At 46.0% G+C, this 22,996-nt stretch overlaps 1 non-coding gene across 1 annotated transcript; it reads left to right on the top strand.

Moving 5' to 3' along the window:
• Positions 1–1,115: 1,115 nt before the first annotated feature.
• trnav-aac (transfer RNA valine (anticodon AAC)) lies at positions 1,116–1,189 on the top strand. Its single transcript has one exon. It is a non-coding gene; the product is annotated as a tRNA-Val (tRNA).
• Positions 1,190–22,996: the final 21,807 nt, after the last annotated feature.

Below are 22,996 nucleotides of genomic sequence, written 5' to 3'. Positions count from 1 at the left end.
CAGCATAACGTTGAGCTCTTCTTCCACCACCAATCAGATCAAAGCCTCTGCCCCCATTTTTCCAGACGGCAGCTGTTGCTGATGATTCTGATACAGGTAGACTACCCTTTATCCGGACTTCCGAAAACCGAAACCCTCTAAAAACCGAAGGTTTTTTCGTTCAGCGTAAGTCGTGCGTACGACTTACGCTGAACGAAAAAACCTTCGGTTTTTAGAGGGTTCCGGTTGCGGAAGTTCGGATAAAGGGTAAGTCGTGCGCACGACCCCCCGCCGACCCCCCCGCCAGCCCCGACAACCGCCGACGCCGCCGACCCCGCCAGCCACGACAACCGCCGACCCCGCCAGCCCCGACAACCGCCGACCCCCCCGCGGACCCCGCCGGCCCCGACAACCGCCGACCCCGCCAGCCGCCGACCCGCCGGCCCCGACAACCGCCGACCCCGCCAGCCCCGACAACCGCCGACCCCCCCCGCGGACCCCGCCGGCCCCGACAACCGCCGACCCCGCCAGCCCCAACAACCGCCGACCCCCCCGCGGACCCCGCCAGCCCCGACAACCGCCGGCCCCGACAACCGCCGACCCCCCCGCGGACCCCGCCAACCCCGACAACCGCCGACCCCCCCGCGGACCCCGCCAGCCGCCGACCCCCCCCCACCGGCCCCGACCCCCGCCAACCCCGACTGACTTACGCTGAGCGTCAGCGTAAGTCGTGCGCACGACCCCCCGCCGACCCCCCCGCGGACCCCCGCCGACCCACCTTCCGAAATCCGAAATTCTCCTTTATCCGAAACTCGGCTGGTCCCGAGGTTTTCGGATAAAGGATAGTCTACCTGTATTCCCATTTACAACTCCTCTAGACCCATAGCAAAATACTGCGGATGTTGGAAATCCGAAATAACAACAGAAAACGCTGGAAAAACTCAGCAGGCCAGGCAACATCCGTGGAGAGAAAAACAGAGTTGACATTTCAGGTCGAGGACCCCGAGGCGGCAGTTCAGTGGCCATTGATCCAGTTCATTAGTGCACAGCATGGAATGCACAATAACCACTCCCACCTGACACCTGGTTATTTTCCTAAGGCAGATGCTGTTGCTGAGTGCATTGTTTCACACAGCGTTTCCATAGTGTAGTGATTATCACGTTCGCCTAACACGCGAAAAAGTCCCCGGTTCGAAACCGGGTGGAAACATTTTGAGTACAGGAGCAAGGATGTCTTGCTGCAGTTGTACAGGGCCTTGGTGAGACCACACCTGGAGTACTGTGTGCAGTTTTGGTCACCTGAGGAAGGATGTTCTTGCTATGGTGAGAGTGCAGCGAAGATTCACCAGACTGATACCTGGGATGGCAGGAATGACGTATGAGGAGAGATTGGGTCGATTAGGCCTATATTCACTAGAGTTTAGAAGAATGAGAGGGGAATCTCATTGAAACTTATAAAATTCTAACAGGACTGGACAGACTAGATGCAGGAAGGATGTTCCTGATGGCGGGGGAGTCGAGAACCAGGGGTCACAGTCTAAGGATAAGGGGTAAGCCATTTAGGACTGAGATGAGGAGGAATTTCTTCACCCAGAGAGTGGTGAGCCTGTAGAATTCTCTGCCACACAGAGCAGTTGAGGCCAATTCATTAAATATATTCAAGAAGGAGTTGAATATATTTCTTGAGGCTAAAGGGATCAAGGGATATGGGGAGAAAGCAGGGACAGGGTACTGAATTTGGATGATCAGCCATGATCTCATTAAATGGCGGAGCAGGCTCGAGGGGCTCCTATCTTCTATGTTTCTATGTTTCTATGCCAGCACAGATTTGGCTTTCAGATTTCAGAAAAGTCAGGATACACTGTCACCTCATTGATACCACCTATCACACCATTGACGGATTGCTTCTGTCACCTCTACTTGACCTTCCATCTATTACATAATCAGACCTCGATGAGCCCCAACACCAGCAGCAGCAGGCACATGAGCAGCATCAACAGCAACACCACTGACCTGATGCTCCACAGCACAGAGGGCATCTGTGCAGGGCTGCACCATGCTGGAGGCGATACCCCCAACACAGGGTTTACAGGTAGAGGATGAGCTTCCTCAGCATGACTGAGCAGCAGTGCCAAAGGAGGCTCAGGCTATCGTGCCAGGTCATCGCAGACATTTGCAGATTGCTGGAGCAAGACCTGCAGCCAAGAGGAACGGGTGGACATGCTTTACCAGTGGCTGTCAAAGTCACCACTGCCCTCAACTTCTTTGCCTCAGGCTCCTTCCAGGGATCTGCAGCAGACATTTGTGGCATCTCGCAGTCGGCTACCCACAGATGCATCACAGAAGTCATCGATATCCTCTTTGACAAGTCAGCTAATTATATCAACTTTGCCACTGATTAAGCCAGTGTTACTGAGTGGACGCTTGGCTTTGCCACTTTGGCTGGCTTCCCACGGGTGCAGGGCGTCATCAATTGCACACCTGTGGCCATCAGGGCACCCTATCATCACCCTATCTTTGTCAACCACAAGGGTTTCCACTCCCTCAGTGTACAGCTCATCTCCAACCATAGAAAGATCATCATGCAAGTGTGCGCCAAACTCCCTGGCAGCTGCCATGACTCTTTCATCCTGCACCAGTCAACCATCCCTTAGCTCTTCGCTTCTCCAAACAGACTTTCCGGCTGGCTGCATGGAGACAAGGGCTATCCACTTGTAGCAAAACATCCTTTGCTGATTAAGATTAGCTGTCATTGTGCTTGACTGAATTTTTAATGGACCAGCATGCCTTAAGAGACTGAAGTCCGTATTGCTGGTCACTTTCCATAATCAACAGAACTGCTGCAGTTGCAAGTTATTTACAGATAAGGAATTAGACAATGAAGTGTTGCAAGACAAGCTTAATTAAACAATGACAGGAAATGTCTTGAGGACCCCTGACCAAATGAAGTAAACCAATGTGTGTGACAAACTTAATTAAACAATGGAACCGTCTCGAGGACCCCTGACCAAGTTAAGTAAGCCAACGTGTGCAAAAGGGCATCTGGTGGAAAAGTACCAGAACCAACCAACAGATTTGGACAAGTGCCAAGAAAAGCATATAAAAGAGGAGAGTTAACAACCAGAAGGGGCTGCAGTTGGAAGAGGGGTGTGACTTGGTCGGTCAGTCCCAAGAACCTACTATCAACACAAACTGACCATCTGTGGGTGATCGTATGTACATGTATATCCTATCTGCAACATATGTTAGTGGTGATGTGCATTGTATTGCAATAAGTTTTGTTTTGAAATTGTATTGCAACCCTTGATCTTTGACATCTCAATAAAATTGAGTTAAGTCAGAATCCATGTTTGTGTCAATTACTCAGTTACAATTCTTGGGTCAGAATCTTAAACCTGTGACATCTCGAAAGGAAACGTCTTACAGATTTTGGCGCCCAAACAGGGATCCGAGACAAGTGAAAGTAATGGCACATCTAAACTGAAAAGTGAAAACTACAGATGAATTAGTCAGCAAATATGTGGCAGGGAAACTACCCTTGAAGGAGGGTTGGATCCATGTCATTATAGATGGCAATAATCCGGTATATGAGGCAGAACAGTGGACGATAGGATCCATCTGTAAGCCTGGTATTATGAAAGCCGTTTGGCTGATGGCATATCAATGACAGTTTAAAAATGGGGAAACAAAGGATATGTTACAAAGAAAAAGGTTAGAAGAAAAATGTTCAGTAGTCGATAGGTAAAGGAACAGTTGTGAGTAGAAAGGGAGGAGAATAAAGCGTTATGAGCCAGGTTGGAAATGGAAAGGTGGTGCAACAAGGAGCAGTATGTGGAAAGCCAGTGCATGATTAAGGGGGAGGAAAGTAAAGCATCGAAAGATGAGGCGTGTAGTCAAGAGGACAGGGTCAAAAAGGAAAAAAAAGATAATGATGACTCGAAAGCTGCCATTCGAGTGGCACAGAAACAAATCACAGAACAGCGTGGTCACCTGGTACATACTGAATGTAAGAAGAAGCATAAAGAACAGGAGAGACAGTGGGAGATAAAGAGGGAAAAAGATCCAAGTTGCAGGCTTAGCAATCTGGAAACTCAGCAAAGGAAGCGAAAAAGCAAGGATTTGGGGAGCCAGAATAAGTTACTGAGACAATTTAAAAGAAGGATAAAAAGGAACCTTAAAGGATGCTGGATTTCTAGTTTGTGTGTTAAAAATGTGGAAGGTTTCTGTCTTTGAAAGAAGGTGCCGTGATTGTTTTAGCTGCACCCACTTTTCTGTGCAGAGAGCTAAAAAGCTGTTTAATCCTTTGTACTCTTGTCTTGGATGTTGGACAAGTGTGTGCTGTTCTAAGGGCTAGATTTTCAGTTGCTTGCGCCAGCAGTTAGCGCCTTAAGAGAAGTGATTTTCGGGCGCTATGCGTGTAGCGCCTGGGCGCAGCGCAGTTTGCGCCCCGCCCCAAATTAAGTTGCCCGTTAGCACCGGCGCAAAGTTTAGCGGCCGCCCGGATGCGCGCGCAGAAAATGACGTCACATCCTCGTGCAACGCCCTTTGGCCGCCCCGAATCCAAACTTCAGTCGGACCGCCCCATTGTGCGCGTGGCGTCCAGAGCGTTTGTAAAATGGAACGCAACAAACCCTGGGGAGCGCAAATTAAAGGGCACTCGTACAAAAGGCACTCTGAATGTGTTGTGTGGAAGTAAGCTGTGTGTTGTTGTGAACGGTCTATTTATGTTTCCGGGCACCACTCATTCATCATTATTATTATTCCTCCTCCTCCTCCTCCTCCTCCTCCTCCTCCTCCTCCTCCTCCTCCTCCTCCTCCTCCTCCTCCTCCCGTTTCACCCCAGACTTAGCATTTGAAAAAAATACATGCACCCTTCCCCTTTAAGAGCTCACTGGCACCAGAGTGTCTGCCGTGCACTGCGCCCGAGCTCGGGTGTTGCGCTCTCCACCGCCGGCTTAGCGCCTAAAGATACTCGTGGAACGCCTCTTTTAGCGCTCCACCAACCTCTTAGGGCGAAGCCACTGAATTTCCGGCAACGGGGCGCTACTTTGGGGCGGGCGATAACTTCGGGCGGGCGCTAAGCTTAGCGCCCCAAAACTGTCTATACTGAAAATCTAGCCCATGGTTTGTTAATTGATTTATGTATGTATACACATGTATTATTTGTGAGATACTTGAGCCATGTTTTTGAACTGATTTGGCACTTCGAGTTCATAACCCGTTACAGGGATCAATATTTCTAAGTTGCGTGAATGTGGTTGTTTAAGTATGTTTATTACAATTTAAGTTTGTGCACCCAAAATTTAATTACATTTTAAGTTAAAGATGCAGGTGTGTATTTATTTTGACAATGATCTATGCGGCTATTAAATGCACAAAAGATTGTTTGTTTTACAAAAGATAAGCTTCAGCCTTGAAGTTACAGTTGCCATGGTGCCCAGAAGAAGATGAATTTGAACGTTTACAAAGCATGTGTGAATGTTTCTTTGTTCGTGTGGCTGTGGCTCCTCCCGTTTTTTCCAAGTGGCACTGGTTAGTTTAAGAGATTGATCTGAATTAAATTGGAGTTACTGAGGTTGACTAACATATTAAAACCAGACTTTTATTATGGCCATGGTGAAGTTCTGGTTGGTGTAAATTGTGTGAAAGCCTCTAGTTCCAGACATGAGGCAATCACATCAATAATTGGTACTTCTGAAATTTTTGACCAATTTCAAGTATGTGTGACCAAGGGCAAAAAAAAGGGGGAATGCTATTGTTGTGTGTGGTATTGTTTCACAGAATATTTGTAGTGGTGTTACTAATGATGTCTGATGTTTTAACCTGTTGGTTAAGGCAGGGCTTAAGATAAACCCAAAAAAGGCACAGATAGGACAGAGGGAGGTACAGATTTTGGGACTGATGGTCCGCCCAGGAGAAGGAGCCAAGTGATGGTTCGGAATTATGCAAGGGTAGGAGTGTTCGAACCTTTATATAAGGGGCTGTATTACATCATAGAAAAAGCTAGTCCAATGGTATATGCCGTCCAATTGTAAAAACGGGTCAAGTGGTTCCATATTAACCAAATTAAGCTTTTTAAGCCTACAGATAAGCAACCCCAGAGCACGAGAACCATTGTGAGCATGCTACACTGACAACTAATTTCTTGGGATGAAGAAACTGATCCACCTCCCCAACCTTTGGTACCCCAAGAAGAAGGAATCGATACGATAGCCCCTCCACCCATTGTAGCAGAAGAGGGAATAAATGCTATCCAGCAAGGACCGGATCCCCAAACCCCACCTTCGATTCCACCAAGGAGAAGTGATCGAGTCAGAGTGGCCCCAGATAGATACAGTCCTTAAATAAGACCCAACTTTTTTCTGTTACAGAGAACAAAATGTGGCCTCTAGTAGTGACATGGGGACTGATGGTTGGAGTGGTGACAACCTCCTTTGACATCAGACCAAGCACAATCTCCGAACAAGATCGGAGGGAAACTGGGAAGGAAACAATAAGTGTAACCAGTAGAGACGGAGGGTGGGCTATATTGAAAAACGGGAGGGAAGTAATTCAACCGATAAAGAATCAGGATTATGTCACGGTGGAACTAGTACAAGTAAAAGAAGGACATAAGATATGTATTACCTGTGTGAATCGAACAGGCATGGCTAACATAGTGTTAAAAAAGAGTACTAGTGATCAATCTAAAGGAAATATAAAAAGAAAAGGCATGGAAAATTTTATTGAAACAAATGAGGACCAAAAGTTTTGCTGGAGAAGCTTCTGGAAAGAAAATGATTGCATATATGTGTGTGAAGGTTCTTACCCCGAAAACCGCACCAAGCCTAGTGACAAAGACGGGCTGTGGCTGCAAATAGCTCCCAAAGAAAATCCTCCCAATCAAACTAAAGAGGATATAGATTGTCCCCCTCATGAACCAGACCCAATAATGGTCAGGTTCTGATCCCCACGAGAAAAGTGTTGTACCATGATGTGCATCATGAAGTGGTCTCTGTGGTGTTAAATTTGTCAAAGTTGGGTTTGCCAAAGTGGTGTAAAATAAAAACAGTGGCTCTTTACACCAAATTATTGCAACAAGTGGTGGCGGACATGGACTTGGGGGCTTTCCAGGTACAGAAAATTCTGTTTCTCTCTCCACAGAGGCTGCCTGACCTGCTGAGTATTTCCAGGATTTTCTGTATTTACTTTCAATGATATTTGTGTTCATGCAACTTGATGCTCAGCCAGTTTTATCTCTCCTGGAATGAGATACTCCATCTTTAGATACTTGGCCAAGAACCAACGCTGTGCTTTAGCTGGAGGACGGGCAGATTCAAATGTCACTGCTGGATTTGAGGCTGCTGTCGTTCAGCCCAGATCGATTTATTATTTCTTCTGCTGTGAACACCACAGCTTTGCTTCCAGCTACAGTTTCATTTGCAGCAGGCAAATTGATCAGGATGGGAGTTCCTTTGCATTTTCCAATGACGTCCAAAAATTATTAGGTGGAAGATCATTTTATGAGTGAACAAGAAAGGCACATGTGATCAGACCTCAGATGTTATGTACAGAAACATAAAGGATGCCTCTTTGATACCATGGCATCCAATTACTTTTAATGATTGCAGCATAAGTCAGGTTTTTCTTCACTAATCAAGGCAGCTTCTTGCTAAGTAGCTTAAATAATTTAGAAAGCATGGGGGAAAAATTCAGTTGTTTGCCCCTCCCATTAACGCCTTAAGAGGGCGCTAATGGGGCGCAAAGCAACTAGCACCTGGGCGCGGCGATGTTTGCGTTGCTTGCGAAATTAACCAGACATTTTGCGGCGGCGCTAAACGCTACCGCTACGATCTCCTGCGCCAGCAGATTGTGACATCAGTCGTGTGCGCAATGCCCCAGTAGCGCACCGGACCGGATATTGAGTGATGCCCCCTGCCTTACCGCCTGCCGCTAGCAACGACAGGTTGAGGGGAGCGTTTTGCAGTCGGGAAGGGACTGGGGAGCGCTATTTAAAGGCGACCGCTTCCTGCCTTTTTTTGTTGGTGACATTTTTGCACCATGCATTCTGAGAGAGAGAGAGAGAGAGAGAGAGACTTCTGGAGAGACTCAACACTGTGTGAAGGAGCTTTGGGTACTGAGCAGCACTATGCAGGTTCATTTTGATTTGCCCTTCCTTGCTTCGCCAGCGCTCTGAGGTAGTGCCTCGCTCCTCGGCCTTTGCCCATTAAGACAGGTGTGAAGCACCTGATTTAGCGCTCCAATCGCCTCCAGGGGCGATAAAAGCCAAGTTTGCCGTCGGAGGCGATAATTAGTGCCAGGCGCTAAACTTTGCACATGGCCGATAATAGTGCCCCAAAAGGGGCGATACTGAATTTTCCCCCCCCATATGTATTATGTTATTTTTGATGGTTGGACAAGGGTAACGGGGGTAACAAGTGTGACAGCTTCTTTTTCACGGGCTGTAATACCGATTTTTATTTGGGGGCAAGGTGTGTGGTTTGTGGGTCCAACTCATGGGTTTGCAGTGAATTCTCCCTCACCCTGCTGTTGAATTTTAGTTCTTTAGTCATGTGTCCATCAGCTTTCTCCTCTAAGAACTACATCAAACAACAGATTGAAACGAGGATACTTGAAAATGTGGCAGAGATTTATGCCTGAGGCACTCTGCTTTCAACCCACGAGCCTCACAGCATGCCAGCATAATAATGATCTACTGTTGTGCCACCTGCCAGCAGGTATGCAAAATCCAATACATACATATCAGCAAAATTCTCCCTTCCTGTAGCCACACTCAACTGTCTACCTGCAATACAATAAAGAAATACCAGCAATCTTTGAAACTTTGTCTTCAAACAAGGAACATCAGATAGGAAGCTTTATTCTTCCATTTCATTCCTTTCAGTACATCAACATGATTTACCCATAACATTTTCCAGCTGGACTTCATGTAGTCACCAAACTTTTCATTTGAACGGTTTTTCACTTGAGTGCAGTATTAACTTTTAAACACTTTGCAACTTTTCTTCTTTCTTCACACTCTTCAGTCGATGTTTACCTTGTGATTTTCAATCTGTACTGTCTTTCATTCCATTAGATGAACTTGATCTACGTGCTGGAGGTTTACATTTGATACTTGTAAAATTTTCAGTTACATTACCGTGGTGCTATGTAGGCTGAAAGTTACATGAGGTTGGTGTTACAAATTACTGGTATGAGGAACTGGGAGGCACAGTGAGTTGCACATTGTCCTTTCACCTCTGGGACCTGGATTCTATTTGTGCCCAAGCTGATGAGGTTCCTCTGTCTGTTGGCTGCAAGGGACTTTCGCAAAGTGAGTTTAGCCAGCCTCAATCCAGTTTTTGGTGAGTATGAGACCCCAGCATCAATCTGGCACTAAATTGGTAATCACACTCAGACAGGACATAGGATGAGTTTGTGTCTGAAATAAAGAATAGCTTACCTTTCAAAAGCTAGGCTTTATTAACCTTAAAAAACCAGCAGTACATGTTAAGCACCCAGTCTCAACCAAGCTGTAGAGAACTGAATTTAAGATGGCCACCACAGGTCACATGGAATCAACTAACCAATAAGTTTACAGTATATATCTCAAGGCAGGAAAACAGGCAACCAATTACAATGCTTCTTATAAAACAAGAATAATCACCACATTCACCCCTCCTTTTAAAATATACTTCAACCTAGGTAGCCTTTACAGTTTACAATTAGTTATTTATGACTAGAGCAATACATGTATAATGCCTTCAACAATTTTAAAATTTTACTATTAAATTATTAATTATTTTAAAAGTCAATTTTTAATCGGTCGACCGGATATCTTGTTCGTGTCGACCTTCTTAGCCTTGGTGGAGTTCCTTGCCCTCCCACACCAGGAGACACAGAAATATCTGCTGCAGGGAGGCTATCAATATCCCGATTATCAACGGTTTCCGTATTGGAAGTCCCATTAGAAGGTAGTCTGGGAGGGTCATGAACATCCATCGGGGGCAGACTGAGAGAATTGTAAGTGTCTGCAATAGGATTGGAAATGTTCATAGTATCTGTGACGACATCAACATTATCTGAATTATGGCTATTGTTAATGTCCTCAGGAGAGGGCTGGCCACCACAAGGAGCTAAGTCTTTAACTGAAACCGTACTTTCTTTCCCATCTTGGAATCAAATATGAGCATATTGGGAATTTGCCTCCAATAGCTCCACCTCCTCCACTAAAGGATCATACTTTGACAGTCTAACATGGCGTCGGAGCAGCACAGGTCCCTGCATAGTAAGCCATGAAGGTACCGAATATCCCGTAGAGGATCTCCGCGGATAGTTGAAGAGCCTTTCATGGGGGGTCACATTAGTAGCCGTTGAAAGCAATGATCTAATGGAATGCAGGGCATCAGGCAGTACCATTTCCCACTGTGTATTCTTAAGGTTCCGGGATGTCAAAGCCAACATAACTGCCTTCCAGATCACCCCATTGTATCGTTTGCACTGTCCATTACCCTGGGGATTATACGGGGTAGTTCTGCTAGTAGAAATTCCCTGACTCTGGAGGTATTCCTTCAACTGGGAAGACATAAAAGAACTTCCCTGATCTGAATGGATATACGCAGGCATCCCAAAGATGACAAAAAGTTGAGTCAGACATTTAATAACTGTAGCAGCTGATACATCTGCACAAGGAAAAGCAAAAGGGAACCTTGAAAACTCATCCACAACAGTAAATATATATTGATTCTGAGTCGTTGAAGGAAGAGGCCCCTTAAAATCAATGCTCAGGCGTTCAAAGGGAGAAGTAGCCTTTATAAGATGAGCTCGTTGAGGCTTAAAGAAATTCGGTTTACACCGGGCGCAGACAGAGCATGACGAAGTCATCCGCTTGACGTCTTCAACTGAAAAGGGCAAATTCTTACTGCGTACGAAGTGTATCATCCTCGTAACACCAGGATGGCACAAAGCATTATGAAGATTAATAAGCGTATCTCCGTGAAGCACAGAACAATAAGCCCTTGACAGCGCATCAGCGGCAACATTATCCTTCCCCGGACGATAGACTATATCGAAATGGTAGCATGCCAACTCGATCCTCCACCTCATTATTTTATCATTCTTAATCTTTCCAAAATGTTTGACATCAAACATGAAGGACACAGATTTTTGGTCAGTTACTAACGTAAAATGTCGCCCAGATAAATAATGTCTCCATTTACGCAGTGCTTCTACTATTGCGTACGCCTCTTTCTCTATTGATGAATGTCTCTGCTCACTATTGCTCAGAGTACGTGAGAAAAAGGCCACAGGTCTTCCATTTTGGTTCAGGGTAGCCCCAATTGCAAAATCGGAAGCATCTGTCTCAATCACAAAGGGAACCTGCTCATCAATAGAATGCACAACTGCTCCAAGGATATCCTTTTTAAGATTATCAAAACACATCCTGGCCTCCCATGATAGAGGATATGTCATAACCCAAATAAGGGGCCGGATCTTCTGCGAGAAGTTTGCAATCCAATTAGAATAATAAGAAAACAGCCCAACAACTCGTTGCAAGGCCTTAGAATTAGTAGGGCAAGGTAACTCAATCAGTGGTCGCAGCCGTTCTGGATCTGGTTTAATCTTGTTTCCCGAGATAATATACCCCAGTAAATTTACCTCGGTGGTCGAAAAGATACACTTCTCTTTATTGAAAGTTAAGCCAACTTTTTCCGCAACTTGAAGGAATCTTTCTAGATTAAAATCGTGCTCCACCCTTGATTTGCCACACACCGTGATGTCATCTAAATATGAGAAGGTGTCAGAGAGAGAGTTATCACTTATAAAAGCATCCATTGCCCGTTGAAAACAGGCGACACCGTTAGTAACACCGAATGGTACTCGGCAAAACTGGTACAGCTTTCCGCCAGCTTCAAAGGCCGTATATGGTTTGTCCCTCTTAGCGATAGGAATCTGATGATAAGCACTCTTTAGGTCAATAGTGCTAAAAACCTTATATTGAGATACTTTATTGATAAGCTCATCAATCTTAGGCAGGGGGTACGCATCTAATTGAGTATACCTGTTAATAGTTTGAGAGTAGTCTATCACCATTCACTTCTTATGTCTCTCATTAGTGGTGACAACTACCTGTGCCCGCCAGGGCGAAAAACTAGGTTCAATGATTCCTTCCGATAAAAGACGTTGAACTTCAGAATTAATAAATTCTTTATCCTGACTGCTATACCTTCTTGACTTGGTAGCAATTGGCTTACAGTCCGGCATCAAATTGGAAAAAAGTGATAATGGAGAAATGAATAAAGAAGTTAATCCACAAACAGACAAAGGTGGCTTAGTTCCTCCGAAAGAAAGACTGAGGGACTCATGTAATTGAAGCACATCATGACCAATCAAAATGTCCGCACAGAGATTAGGCAGAACGGATAGGCGTATATCAGTATATGTATTACCTAGGAGAATTAATTTCACAAGGCAACAACCAGCTACTTGTGAGGTGAGAGTCGTCTGAGCCATACACACCTGATAGGAACAGGTGAAATTTTCAAACGCTTCTCCCTCACAAACTGAAGACTTATAAAGCTCTCAGTACTGCCCGTATCTATAAGGGCCTTCACTTCTAACCCATTAACTTGGGCCATAACTATAGCTTTGTATAGGCCATGGGAAAAGGCAGCAGAAACTGATGCAATAAACGCCCTATCTAAAGGCTGAATGGTCGCAGAGGAGGCAACCGATTTGCAAACACGTGCATAATGACCTCCTTTGCCGCATTTACTACACACAGCCTCCCGGGCAGGGCACTTCAGACGGGGGTGCCGGGCGTTCCCGCAAAAATAACACTTCTGAATCCTAGAGGCAACAGCTGCCGAAGTAGAAACTGTTTCGGAATCTGGTAAACCACTCCTATTAAATCCACGTGACTCCCTTTCATCCGGAACTGCTGAAACCATGGTCGCAGGCCGATCATAAAGAGCATAAGAATCCGAACTTCTGAGCCAAATCCAATGTAGAGGCTTGCTCAAAAGCACTCTTAAGGTCTTATTTTCTAATATCCGCTGACGAATTGATCTAGACAGTAATCCATTAATAAATGCATCCCGTACCTACTCTTCCTTATGTTCTTCTGCAAACACAGCCTTATAATTACAGTTAGCACCAAGGCGCCGGAGTGCTTGTAAATAAGCATCCAAGGATTCTCCCGCCTGCTGCCTATGGGCAGATAAAAGGTGACGTGCAAATACCTCATTTTTGGGTTTAACAAATTTTTTTTCCAACGTAGCAATAGCCAATTCATAAGTTTCACAGTCCAAAATATACTTATACACATCCGGAGCAATGGAGTTGATTAGTATATCCAACTTATTCAGAGATTGCTGATCCAACACGCCCAAAAAGTTTTTAAATGTACGATACCAATGTTTCCATTGATCATCCACATCTGCAGAATTAGGGTCAGCATTAAATCGTTCCAGTCGAAGATATCGTTCCATTATAGCAAAAGGTTAATAAATTGAAATAAAGAGTAGCTTGCCTTTCAAAAGCTAGGCTTTATTAACCTTAAAAAACCAGCAGTACATGTTAAGCACCCAGTCTCAACCAAGCTGTAGAGAACTGAATTTAAGATGGTCACCACAGGTCACATGGAATCAACTAACCAATAAGTTTACAGCATATATCTCAAGGCAGGAAAACAGGCAACCAATTACAATGCTTCTTATAAAACAAGAATAATCACCACAGTGTCTGAAATGGAAAATGTCCCAGCTGTGCAGAAGGGGTATGTTCATCTGAATTTGGGGTTGAAGCACATTGTTGGAGCAGAATAAGCAGAGCTTTTTCTTTATACTTGTTCCTGGGATGTGGGCATCGCTGGCAAGGCCAGCCTTTATTACCCATCCCTAATTGCTCTTGAGAAGGTGGTGGTGAGCCACCTTCTTGAACCGCTGCAGTCCATGAGGTGAAGGTACTCCCACAATGCTGTTTGGTAGGGAGTTCCGGGATTTTGACCCAGAGCCAATGAAGAAACGGCGATATACTTCCAAGTCAGGATGGTGTGTGACTTGGAGGGGAACTTAGAGGAGGTGGTGTTCCCATGCGCCTGCTGCCCTTGTCCTTCTAGGTGAAACAGGTCGTGGGTCTGGGCGGTGCTGTCGAAGGAGCCTTGGCGAGTTGCTGCAGTGCATCTTGCAGATGGTACACACTGCAGTCACAGTACGCCGGTGGTAGAGAGAGTGACTGTTTAAGCTGGTGGATGGGGTGCCAATAGAAACATAGAAACATAGAAGATAGGGGCAGGAGTAGGCCATTCAGCCCCTCGAGCCTGCTCCGCCATTCAATGCAATCATGGCTGATCATCCAAATTCAGTACCCGGTCCCTGCTTTCTCCCCATACCCCTTGATCCCTTTAGCCTTAAGAAATATATCCAACTCCTTCTTGAATATATTTAATGTATTGGCCTCTACTGCCTTCTGTGGTAGAGAATTCCACAGGTTCACCACTCTCTGGGTGAAGAAATTCCTCCTCATTTCTGTCCTAAATGGCCTACCCCTTATCCTTAGACTGTGACCCCTGGTTCTGGACTCCACGACCATCGGGAACATCCTTCCTGCATCTAGTCTGTCCAGTCCTGTCTGAATTTTATAAGTTTCAATGAGATCCCCTCTCATTCTTCTAAACTCCAGCGAGTACAAGCCCAATCGTCCCAATCTCTCCTCATACGTCATTCCTGCCATCCCAGGTATCAGCCTGGTGAATCTTCGCTGAACTCCTTCCATGGCAAGAACATCCTTCCTCAGATAAGGCGACCAATACTGCACACAATACTCAAGATGTGGTCTCACCAAGGCCCTGTACAACTGCAGCAAGACATCCTTGTTCCTGTACTCGAATCCTCTCACTACAAAGGCCAACATACCATTTGCCTTCTTAACTGCCTGCTGCACCTGCATGCTTACCTTCAGCGACTGGTGCACAAGGACACCCAGGTCTCGTTGCACTTCCCCTTCTCCCAATCTATTGCCATTCAGATAATAATCTGCCTTCCTGTTTTTGCCACCTAAGTGAATAACGTCACATTTATCCACGTTATATTGCATCTGCCATGCTTCTGCCCAATCACCCAACCTGTCTAAATCATCCTGTAGTTTCTCGGCATCCTCCTCACAGCACACACGCCCACCCAGCTTTGTGTTGTCTGCAAATTTGGAGATATTACATCTAGTTCCCTTGTCTAGATTATTAATATATATTGTGAATAGCTGGGGTCCAAGGACCGATCCCTGCGGTACCCCACTATTCACTGCCTGCCATTCGGAAAAAGACCCGTTTATTCCAACTCTTCCAAATCAAGCGGGCTGCTTTGTCATGGATGGTTTCATGCTTCTTGAGTGTTGTTGGAGCTGCACTCATCAGGCAAGTGGAGAGTATTCCATCACACTCCTGACTTGTGCCTTGTAGATGGTGAAAAGGCTTTGGGGAGTCAGGAGGTGAGACACTCGCCTCAGAATACCTAGCCTCTGATCTGCTCTTGTCGTCATAGTATATATGTGGCTGGTCCAGTTATGTTTCTGGTCAATGGTGACCCCCAGGATGCTGGTGGTGGTGGATTTGGTGATCGTAATGCCATTGACTATAAAGTGGAAGTGATTAGACTCTCGCTTGTTGAAGGTAGTCATTGCCTAGCACTAGTGTGGTGCAAATGTTACTTGCCACTTATCAGCGCAAGCCTGAATGTTGTCCAGGCCTTGATGCATGCGGGCATAGACTGCTTCATTACCTGAGGAGATGCGAATGAAACCAAACACTGTGCAATCATCAATGAACATCCCCACTTCTGCCCTTATGTTGGAGGGAAGGTCATTGATGAAGCAGCTGGAGGTGGTTGGGTCCAGGACACTGCCCTGAGGAACTCCTGCAGTGATGTCCTGGGGCTGAGATGATTGACCTCCAATAACCACAATCATCTTCCTTTGTGCTACGTACGACTCCAGCCAGTGGAGAGTTTCCCCCCTGATTCCCATTGACTTCAATTTTACTAGAGCTCCTTGATGCCACACTCGGTCAAATGCTGCCTTGATGTCAAGGACAGTCACTTTCACCTCACCTCTTGAATTCGGCTCTTTTGTCCATGTTTGGACCAAGGCTGTAATGAGGTCGGGAGCCATGTGATCCTGGCGGAACCCAAACTGGGCATCAGTGAGCAGGTTATTGGTGAGTAAGTGCCGCTTGATAGCACTGTCGATGACATCTTTCTCACTTTGCTGATGATTGAGAGTAGACTGATGGTCTGGATTGGATTTGTCCTGCTTCTTGTGGACTGGACATACCTGGGCAGTTTTCCAGATTGTCAGGTAGATGCCAGTGTTGTGGCTGTACTGGAACAGCTTGGCTAGAAGCACAGCTAGTTCTGGAGCACAAGTCCACAGCACGACAGCCGGGATGTTGTCGGGGCACATAGCTTTGCTGTATCCGGTGTGCTCAGCCGTTTCTTGATATCATGTGGAGTGCATCAGATTGGCTGAAGACTGGCTTCTGTGTTGGTGGGGACCTCAGGAGGAGGCCAGTATGGATCATCCACTCAGCACTTCTAGCTGAAGATAGTCACAAACGCTTCAGCCTTGTCTTTTGCACTCATGTGCTGGGCTCCACCATCATTGAGGATGGGGATATTCATGGCGCCTCCTCCTCCTGTTAGTTGTTTAATTGTCCACCGCCATTCATGACTGGATGTGGCAGGACTGCAGAGCTTTGATCTGAGACATTGATTGTGGGATCGCTTAGATCTGTCTATAGCATGCTGCTTCTGCTTTTTAACGGGCATGTCGTCTTGTGTTGCAGCTTCCCCAGGATGGCACCTTATTTAGGTAAGCCTAAGTACTGCTCCTGGCATGCTCTTCTGCACTCGTCATTGAACCAGGGTTGGCCCCTGGCTTGATGGTTATGGTAGTGTGAGGAATATGCCGGGCCATGAGGTTACAGATTGTGGTGGAATACAATTCTGCTGCTGCTGATAGCCCACAGTGCCTCATGGATGCCCAGTTTTGAGCTGCTAGATCTGTTCTGTATCTATCCCATTTAGCATGGTGGTACTGACACACAACATGATGGAGGGTGTCGTCAGAGTTAAGACGGGACTTCGTCTCCACAAGGACTGTGCGATGGTCACTGCTACCAATGCTGTCATGGACAGACGCATCTGCGACTGGTAGATTGGTGAGGATAAGTTACTGAACCCACTTCCTTCCAACACAACCATTTCTTGCCTTGATGACCACCATAATTCATCCAAAAATAAGGTAATTATTACTGAGACAATTCTGGCAAATAAGTCCTTGGGGGAGAAATTCATTATCACCCAGGAATGGGCGCTAACTTCTGTAAAGTTTGAGATTTAGTGCCAGGCGTAATGGTAGCGTGAGGGATATGCCGGGCCATGAGGTTATAGATTGGGAGCAGCAGCAGCGAGAGCGGCCCTCAACAGGCAACATTCGAAAGTGACGTCAAAGATTAAAGTGACATCGGCACAAGGGAAGGAGCTGATTTGTGAGTAGTGGGAAAGAGTCCGAGAGCAGGACTAGGCAAACAACAACAGCAACTGCAAAACCACTAAAGTGACGTCACAACCAGGGAAGGAGCTGATTGGCAAGTAGGACCTGGTGCGTATTTCTACAGTCCAGTCGTTAAAGTAAAAGTAAGGTCTCTAGTTTAGAGTAAGTAAGTGAAGTAAGGTCCCTAGTGTATTTAATATTCTTTAATTTAGAGGAAGTAAAGGAAGTAAATTAAGGGTAGAACATGGCAGGGCAGCTCGGCAGCATGGAGTGCTCCTCCTGTGCCATGTGGGAAGTCAGGGACACTTTCAGTGTCTAGGGCGAACATGTGTGCAGGAAGTGTCTCCTATTGCAGCTACTCGAAATCCGCGTTGTGGTGCTGGAGCTGCGGCTGGAGTCACTGTGGAGCATCCGCGAGGCTGAGATATTCATGGATAGCACGTTTAACGAGGTGGTCACACCGCAGGTAAAGCATGCACAGGCAGAAAGGGAATAGCTGACCGCCAGACAGAGTAAAAGAACTAGGAAGGTAGTGCAGGAGTTCCCTGGGTCCATCTCCCTCTCCAATAGATTTTCCATTTTGGATACTGCTGGGGGAGATGGTTTTTCAGGGGAATGCAGCAAGAGCCAAGTCTGTGGCACTACGAGTGGCTCAGCTGCACAGGAGGGGAGGAAAAAGAGTGGGAGAGCAATAGTGATAGGGGATTCTCACGTAAGGGGAACAGACAGACGTTTCTGTGGCCACAGACATGACTCCAGGATGGTATGTTGCCACCCTGGTGCGGCTACAGGACATTCTGAAGAGAGAGGGTGAACAGCCAGAGGTCGTGGTCCATATCGGTACCAATGACATAGGTAGAAAGAGGGACGAGGTCCTGCAAGCAGAATATAGGGAGCTAGGAAATAAATTAAAAAGCAGAACCTCAAAAGTAGTAATCTCAGGATTACTCCCAGTGCCACGTGCTAGCAAGAGCAGAAATAGGAGAATAGACCAGATGAATGCGTGGCTGGAGAGATGGTGTAGGAGGGAGGGATTTAAGTTCCTGAGGCATTGGGACCGATTCTGGGGAAGGTGGGACCTGTACAAGCTAGACGGGTTGCACCTCGGCAGAACTGGTACCAATATCCTCGCAGGGAGGTTTGCTAGTGCTGTTGGGAAGGATTTAAACTAGTTTGTCAGGGGGCTGGGAACCTAAGTGTGGGCCCAGAACAGAGAGAAACAAAGCTGGAAGTGCAAGTTAGAAAAGTAGACAGCAAAACTAGTAGGGAGTAGAAGCAAAGGCCAACAGTAAAGAGGGTCAAAGTGCAGAAAAATATTAAACAGGCAAAGTTGAAGGCACTTTATCTAAATGCACAAAGCAGTCACAACAAGGTGGATGAATTAATGGCACTAATAGAAGTAAATGGGTATGATGTAATTGCCATTACAGAGACATGGTTGCAGGGTAACCAAGGCTGGGAACTGAATGTTCCAGGGTACTCAACATTTAGGAAGGACAGACAAAAAGGAAAAGGAGGTGGCGTAGCGCTGTTAATAAGGGATGAGATCAGTACGGTAGAGATAAAGGGGGAGAAATTCAGTTGGTTGTGCCACCCGTTAGTGCCTTAAGAGGGTGATAAGTGGGGCGCGAGCCAGCTAACGCCGGGGCGCGGCAATACCTGCGCCTCTCGCAAAACTGAGCGGACATTTAGCGACGGCGCTAAACCGCAATGCCCGCTCAGCTGCGCACGCAGATCCTGACGTCATTTCAGAGTGCAACGCCCTTGGGGCGCCCCGGACCGGAAATTCAGTGGCGTCCCCCTCCTTTCCGCCTGCCGCTCCCAACGACAGGTTGACTGGAACGGTTCCCAGTTGCTGTGGGGCTGGGGGGGGGGGCGCTATTTAAAGGGGGCTCTTCCTGGCTTTTTTGTGGAAGCCATTTTTGGACCACTCCTTCTGAGAGAGAGAGAGAGATTTACAGAGAGGCAAAGGGAGAGAGATTTCTGCATTGAGTCAGCGCTCGCTGAGGTACTTTTGGCTTCTGACCAGAACTTTGTAGTTGCTTTGCTTTTTTACCGGCATAACTTTGAGTGGCCACATACTATGGGGGCTGCAATGGATGGGAACGTCGGGCTTCTCCATTACATTGAGAGGGCACAGAGACGCAGAGAGAGAGTGCCAATCATGGCCAGACAGAGGAGGGCCAACAGGCATCGGCACATGAGACCTTACGCACCCAGGGTTTTCCGCCAACAGTTCCCATACCTCAATATGTCTGAGGAGCAATGTTTTTGGAGGCTGCGATTCAGCAAGGAGGTGGTCGCTGAGCTCTGCCACCTGCTTCAGCCAGACCTGCAGCCTCAACTGAGGAGCAGGACGTCTCTGTTGGTGGCAGTGAAGGTAACAGTGGCTCTCAAATTCTATGCCACTGGCTCCTTTCAATCCGCTACTGGGGACATTGCCAATATCTCCCAGTTCAAGGTGCATTGCTGCATCTGGCAAGTCACGAATGCCCTCTTTAAAAGGAGATGACAGTACATCTCCTTCCCCATGACCCCAGACAAGCAGCAATGTTATGTTCATAAATAAATAGACATTTTTATTATGAACAGCTAGCTTGCGCTAGTCATTTATTCAGCCATGTTGACTTGTATACAGTAGCCATGTTGACTCTCCCGACCTGTGCCTCGTGTTAAACAAGCCAACCCATATAGATGTAGCCCACTACTAAAACATACAGCTACACCTAGTATACCATTCTAGAATGACATGTTACTGCATATCATTACATCCCCCTTCCTTTGAGGTTAAACAAAATCAATATCAATCAACTTTCAAGAAAAACGATAAAGATGATATCAGTAACACTTTTGTTAGTGCTCTATAAACCTTCAAATGAACTTGTTTTTTTTTTACATAACGACACAAACACTTTTTTTTAAAACATCTTCACAACAGTCAACACATCTTCAAAGCTTTACTTTATGAACTCTAAGCTTTCATTCTTTTATTATAGTTTTCTTTGTACTCGAAGATTAAGTCTATCAGGCTTTTTTACTTCACGTGTGGATCTTCTCAGCACAGGTAAGTCTGATGTGTTTGCATGAGAGCCTGTATGTGTGTTTGTGTTAGATTGTTCTGGTGGTGAGTGACAAGATTCAGTTGCGGCATTGTCATCGATTTGCTCTTGGATAGTTTCTTGTGTTTTCAGGAGGTAACGGCGGTTCCTCCTGAGAATCTGTCCTTCCTCAGTTCTAACAGTGTATGTCCTTGGTCCTACTTCCTCAAGAACTGTAGCTTTCCTGTTCCATGCATTTGGATCCTCAATCCAGACAACATCATCCCTTGTCAATGGTTTCATAGTTTTGGATGACTTGTCATAGTGTGATTTCTGTTTCAGCTTTAACAGTTGAAGTCTCTGTCTCAGTTCCTTACTCTGCTTTTCTTTTGCACAGCAGGGTAGCGTGGTGCGCAACTTGCGACCCATTAGGAGTTCAGCAGGTGAAGAACCACAGTCTAAAGGGGAGGCTCGGTAGCTCAGCAGGACGAGATAAGGATCAGACTTGCTTCCTGTTGCTTTCTTCAGTAGCTGTTTGAGAACATGAACACCTTTCTCTGCCTTACCATTCGACTGAGCATACAGAGGACTGGATGTGATGTGCTGAAAGTCATAATGTGCTGCAAACCGTTGCCACTCCTTACAGTTGAAGCACGGACCATTGTCGCTAACAGCAATCCTGGGAATCCCATGTCTGGCGAAGATGGATTTAATATGCATTATGACACTGCTTGCTGATGTGCTTGAGAGCAGCGCCATCTCAGGATAGTTAGAATAGTAGTCAATCACTAATAGATAGTCTTTACCATTCAAATGAAAAAGGTCCATACCAACCTTTTGCCATGGTGCTGTTGGTAAGTCAGCTACTATCATTGGTTCCTTTGCTTGTTTGTTTTGGTGTTTCTGACATGTCTCACATTTGCCTATCATGTTCTCAATGTCCTTATTTATGCCAGGCCAATAAACAGTGTCTCTTGCTCTCCTTTTGCATTTTTCAATTCTGAGGTGTCCCTCATGAATCCTTTTGAGCATGTCTCGACGTAGAGCCTGTGGAATGACTATTCTGTTCTGTCTTAGTAATAGTCCACTTGCGACACTCAACCTGATGTGATAGTACTTTGGACAGGAACCTTTTGGCCAACCATGATGAATGTTCTCTATTACTGTTTGTAACACTGTATCTTTTAATGTTTCTTCTGCTATTTGCTTTGATTTTGTGTCTGACACGGGCAGCGCAGCAGTGACCATAATCACATGAACATCCACGTCTTCTTCAGTAAAGCTCAAATGACTCATTGTGGGTGCTCGGGATAGTGCATCTGCTAATACTATGTGTTTGCCTGGTGTGTCGATCAGTTCAAAGTCATATCTTTGCAGCTTCATCATGAGTCATTGAATCCTTGGAGACATCTCATTCAGGTTTTTTTTTTAAATGGCAACCAGTGGGCAGTGGTCTGTCTCAACTGTGAAGGTGGGAAGTCCATATATGTAGCCATGGAACTTTTCTAGTCCAACTACCAAGCCTAGACATTCCTTTTCAATCTGGGCGTATCGACACTCAGAATCAGTCATAGACCTGGAGGCATAGGCAACAGGCTTCCAATCTTCACCCTCTGCTTGTGGCAAGACCGCGCTTAGGCCATCTTTTGATGCATCCGTTGACACTTTGATTCTCTTTGTTGGGTCAAAGAAGGTGAGTACAGGTGTGGTTTTCAGCACTGTTTTGAGGTTCATCCACTCTTGTTCATGTCTTTCTGTCCATGCGAACTCATTTGTTTTATGTAGCAGGTCTCGCAGACAGGCTGTCCTGGCTGACAAGTTAGGAATGAACTTTCCAATGAAGTTTATCATCCCCATGATGCGTAGCATTCCTTTTTTGTCAGTGGGTCGGGGCATGTTGAGTATGGCATTTACTTTTTCCATATCTGGCTCTATTCCTTTACCAGATAGATTATCTCCTAGGAAAGTGACTTCCTGGACGCCAAACTGACACTTGGCTTTGTTGAGCTTCAGTCCATTCCGGCTATGCTCTGTAGCACTTTAGTAAGTCTCTCATTGTGTCCTTTCAGTGTGGAGCCCCAGATGATGATGTCATCAACATAGACCCGAACTCCTTCCAGACCTTCAATTATGTGTTCCATCGCTCTATGAAAGATTTCAGATGCAGATATTATCCCGAAAGGCATTCTGAGGAAACAATACCTGCCAAATGGTGTGTTGAAGGTACAGTATTTGGTGCTCTCTTCATCCAGTTTTAGTTGCCAAAATCCTTGTGTGGCATCGAGCTTTGTGAAGTATCTGGCACCTGACATTTCACTGGTGATTTCTTCTCGCTTGGGAATCTGGTAGTGTTCACGTTTTATGTTTGCATTTAAGTCCTTTGGATCCATGCTTACTCTTAGATCATTGTTCTTTTTCTTTACACATACCATGGAGTTAACCCAGTCTGTTGG

Source organism: Somniosus microcephalus, chromosome 26, assembly GCF_052327205.1.
Source record: "Somniosus microcephalus isolate GS21.2 chromosome 26, FLI_Smic_1.0, whole genome shotgun sequence".
Lineage (NCBI taxonomy): Eukaryota > Metazoa > Chordata > Chondrichthyes > Squaliformes > Somniosidae > Somniosus > Somniosus microcephalus.
This window is presented reverse-complemented; position numbering and strand designations above follow the sequence as displayed.